Here is a 4,915-nt window from a genome sequence, read left to right on the forward strand (position 1 = left end):
AAAAAAACAAAGGAGGTTAGCAATACCCTACCTCAAGTGGACCAAATGATGCAAACGAAACCTGCAGCCCAGAGCCTGACATGAGTGGCAGCGGTAGCTGTTGTTAATCCAGATCCAGGCCTGGGTATGGGGATGGCAGGAGGCCCTCACCTGCTCTGAGAGACCCACACTGGGGGACATGTTACTGTGACTCAGTGTGCACAGGGCTGCTGCAGGGGTACATAGCTAAGCACAACAAGAAGCCCTGCTGCCCTGCGCGCATAACAATGTGGCAAAACCTCTGCAAGCCCACGGAGTGTCCAGCTGGAGACTATCTTGGATGAAAGAAGCCACACAGGCAGGGGCTGAGCAAGCGAGGCCATCAGATGGCTTGGGGCTGGGTCCTGGCTCCATCTGGGTGCCTCGCCAGCCTCTCTGTGCCTCAGTTTCGCATTCGGTGGGGTCACAGTCTTATGTGTTTTGTGGCATCTCGCTAAGGGCGGGGTGAGCTCGGCGGCAGAGCTGCTTAGTGTTGTGAGGCCCTGGCTCTGAACCTCAACAGCATACACAAAGAAACCAGTACATTAAAAAATGATACCAAAAGCAAAGGACAGCCCTAACACGGGTGGGACAGGAGCCAAGGTCCTCGTGAGTTTCGCCTGGCAGACTCCTCCTGACCAGCTCAGCGGGAGATGTTTCAGAAACTATCATTTCCTGGGCCCACGCAGGCACGGCAGGGCCACGACTCTGTCCTGGGGCTAATCGTCACTCTGAGTGACTAAAGTCATGACTATGCGATGAGCCACCCCCAATTTCACGCGTCTGGCAAGGTGAATTCCCCAACTCACTGTTTTAGCACGTAGAGATCCTCTCCCAGCCCCAATACCTGGGGAAGCCTGAAGCCCCCATTATCATCCTGGAGGGCTAGCCTGGGGCTGTTGGAGGCCATCCACCAGACACTATCCAGAGCTCTGATTTCCCCCACGGCTCAGAACCCTCTTAAAGAGATCGCAAACCCAGCGCTGTGGCGCATGCCTATAATCCCAGTACTCTAGGAGGCTGAGGCAGGAGGATCACAAATTTGAGTCCAGCCTGGGCAGCAGTTTAGAAACTTAGTGTGACCTTGCCTCAAAATAAAAATAAAATTAAAACAACAGTTGGGAGGTAGTTGAGAGGGAAGGCCCTGGATTTGTTCCTCAGTCCTGGGGGAGAAAGCGAAAGCGTGAAGAAGGTGCCCGCCCAGGAAAATCCCAGTGAGAAGCCCAGAGCTGGACCCAGGGTCAGAAAGAGGCTGAGGGGGAAGTGTGCGCTCCTACCCTACCTCAGGGTGGCCACAGGTTCCCGGGTCAGCTGATGGGCACCCAGGACCCCTCAGAGGACGGCCAGGGAGTTAACAAGGTGAAGGGGCTGGGGTAGGAGATGGAACGGCCCCTGCAGTAGACGGAATGCTAGGCGGCCTATTGGCAGCCAGCCCCAAAGCAGGTAGATACCGAGTCACCGTCTCCACAACCCCCACGAGGAAACAAGCTGGAGAGCAGAGGCTTCTTTCTTGACAAGCCTCAGAGGTTCTGGTGCAACCCAGGCTTCATCATGGTCCTAAACTCACCTTCCCACTGCCCCACGCCGGGCTCACACCTAGAGACTCCTGTAACGTTAAGGAGCCTTGAGCCCCTGACTGCTTCCCATGCGGCTCATGAACAAACTATGTCTTCTCAGCCTCAGTTTCTTCATCTCTTTTTTCCCCCATCTTTTTATTTTATTTATTTATTGTATTTTAGGGAAGGGTCTACAGGGTGTACAGGGTCTCCCTGCATAGATCCGACTCAGTGATTCTCCTGTTTACAGCCTTCCAAGAGCTGGGATTACAGGCGTGCACCACTATGCCCGTCTCAATTGCCACTTAGCGAGCCCCCCGCTGGGGGGGGGTGGCATGGTAGGCCCAGGAAACTACCAGGCCCCTGCGCCTGCTTGCAGGCACTTTAATCCTCTGAGCTATCTGGCTGACCCTCCCCCTTGTTTCAGGCTGGCCTCAAACTTGCAGCAATCCTCCTGCCTCAGCCTCCTGATACTGGGATTACAAACCTGCACCACCATGCTTGGCAGTTTCCTGTTCTGTACCATGAGTTGATTACTAAATTCTACCACCCTCTCCCCTTTCCCTCCCTCACAGCCACCCACTGTGAACCTCTTCCTGAAGCTCAGTAGAGAATCACCCTTCTGTGGGGCCCGGAGATTACTGACCCTGAGGAAGTCGCCCTATCTGTCCATTTCCCAGATGTGGAAACTGAGGTGGCAAAGGGTTAGACTGACATTTAGGGGTGGGGTCACATCACTGTCCTCCCCCCTCAGTTCCTTCCTGTCAGGGTTCAAAATGGTGCCCAGCCTTCGCATGTAAGATGTAGCCATTAAAGATGATTACACATACTCAGATGACTAGCACGACATGAGAAAATGCTTATGACCACGCTGGGAGAGGAAGAGCAAAACACAAAAACTGTAAACACAGCACGATGAAATTATGTTAAATTGACATCTGTGAATAAAGTCACCCTCCTCAAAAAATTATATTAAATTGATTATGCAGAGAAAGCAAGAAAGACACAAAGGAAATGGACCAAATATCCACCGTGGTTTTGCTTGTGTCTTAAAATCCTGGAGAATGTCTCTCCTACTTTTCTCCATTTACCAAATAGCCAACCAGCGCGCCTTTCTCTCCCAAGGAGGAAAGACACCGCGTAAAGACAGTCCCAGTACATTCGCAGTGGAAGCCTTCGGAAAGCTGCCTCCTCCCCTCCAACTTCCTCTCCTTGCAGCCCCTCCAAAGGCAGAAGTTTTCGGGACTTGGCAACCACAACCCCGAAACAGGGAAGAGTCTGGGAGCCGCGAGCGCCCCAGCAGGTGGCAGCTCCGCCCCTTCACCGCCCCTTCGCCCAGACCCCTCGCTCCGCCGACGGGGCCCCGAGACCGGCCCCGGCCCCGCTGCCACCCACGCAGCTGCTGCGGCTCACCTGGCACCGGGAGGTCGCCTCCTCCGAGACGCAGACGCGCACACCTGTCGCTCCAGGTCAGGACGCTGCGGGTGAGTGGCGCGTCCCCGGACCCGGCCGCCGAGGGGCGGGCTCGTGACGTCATGACAGCCGGGCCCCGCCCACCGCCCCGCCCCCGCCTCTCGGCCGGGCGGATTCGTGGTTCTCGTGCTTGCGGGGTGAGGTAGGGGGACAGCTCTCGCTACGCGCACGCCACGCGTGGGATGGACCCCATCTGCGCTTCCGGAGCGTGAATCCTAGACAGACCTGGATTTCCTATCCCACCCTCTGATTATGCAGAACAGCCTCAGGCTCCAGCTCAAAGTCCCTGAAGTCTGGAGTTACCTGGGGGGGCATGCATCCTCCGCGTTGTATCCTCTCCCTGTGCCCTAGACCGTTCTGCGCGTTCGTTTTGAGACGAGGACTTACTCTGTACCCTGGCTGGCCTCTAACTCACGAAGGATCCTCCTGTCTCAGTCTCCTGAGTGCTGAGATTATAGGCATATACCACCACACCCAGCTCCTTTTTTTTGTTTCCTTGCTAAATTATCCAGGATGGGCTCAAACTCAAGCTCTTCCGCTGTTCCCTCTTCTCCCTTACCCCTTCTTTGTGTTATCTGAAAAGGTTTTTCTTTTTTTCTTTTCTTTTTGGCAGAACCGGGGATTGAACTCAGACCCTTGCGCTTGCCAGGGAAACGCTTATTCCACTGAGCCATCTCCCTGGCCCCTCTTTGTGTTATCTGAGATGGTATTTGCACGCTTCTTTGTGGAAAGCGCCAGCCTGTTAATGGCGCCAGAGATAAAAGACCTCCATCTTTGGAAAGGTTCTATTTGCTGGAAAAATGTTTTTGCCTTGGACTGGAATCTCACTTCTGGAAATCCCTCCTAAGGAAGTCTCCTGGAATATGGGTTCACTGAGGAGGTCTTTGTAGTCGGTCAACACGGAGTCCCAGCTACTGAGTAGGCTGAGGCAGGACAGTAAGTCTAAGCTGCTCAGTAAGACCCTGTCTCAAAGTAAAATTGAAGCTGGACATGGTGGTGAACCCTTGAGGCTGAGACAGGAGGATTGCTTTTTTTTTTTTTTTTTTGTACTGGGAATCAAACTAAGGACTCTGAGCTTGCCAGGAAAGTGTTTGTGCTGCTGAGCTACACCCTGGCCCCAAGGAAGATTGTTTTGAATTTCAGGCCAGCCTGAGCTACCTAGTGGGCTCAAGCCTAAACTATATAAGACCCTGTCTTGAAAATCAAAAGACAGAAAGAAAGGAATTTTATTTTATTTTGCGATACTGGGAATTGAACTCAGGACCCTATGCTTGCCAAGCGAGTACTTATTCTACTGAGCTATCTCCCCAGCCCAAGAAAGGAATTTTTTAAAGTGCTGGGAATGTAGTTTAGTGGTAGAGCAGTCGATTGGCATGTGTGTGGCCATGGGCTCCATCCCCAGTACCACAAAATAAATACTTACGATGAAGTATTTAAAGAGGGCTGAGAATGTAGCTCAGCACTCCCTTGAGTCAATCCCCAGTATTATAGAAAGAGAAGAAAAGAACCAAGGTGAAAATCGGATGGCGTCTCAGTGTCTAACAAAGGGGAATTGGTTCTTAATGCACATGTACAATGGAATATTATGCAAGAGCGAAAAGTATGTTTACAAGCAGCTTATAATATGAGGAAATCTGTTACAATATGAAGAAAATCCAAGCAGAATGTAAATCAGTGGTGACAGCAGGATCGTGTGGTTGTACTTCAAAACAAAATGTAGAGCGCAAGGAAGGGCCCAGAAAACTGCACTGTAGCATTCTGGGTGACAGCCCTCCCAGGCTTTCTCTGCTTGCCTCTTCCCCCCTTTTCAGTGCTATTTCACTTTTATGAAGTGTCTTTCTTTCTTTCTTTTTGTATTTTAGGGAAAG

The 4,915-nt window shown here is 52.2% G+C and overlaps 1 protein-coding gene across 1 annotated transcript in view; it reads right to left on the reverse strand.

Annotated features, from left to right (window-relative positions):
- Nucleotides 1-3,077, reverse strand: part of LOC101592056 (casein kinase I) — a 32,534-nt gene extending 29,457 nt beyond the window's left edge. The window contains exon 1 of the mRNA XM_023718971.1: nucleotides 2,988-3,077. The gene's annotated coding sequence lies outside the window, so the exon portion shown is untranslated. The remainder of the gene's footprint in view (nucleotides 1-2,987) is intronic.
- Between the last annotated feature and the right edge of the window lie 1,838 nt (nucleotides 3,078-4,915).

The sequence above is a fragment of the Octodon degus genome, unplaced genomic scaffold (assembly GCF_000260255.1).
Source record: "Octodon degus isolate 3935 unplaced genomic scaffold, OctDeg1.0 scaffold00064, whole genome shotgun sequence".
NCBI lineage: Eukaryota > Metazoa > Chordata > Mammalia > Rodentia > Octodontidae > Octodon > Octodon degus.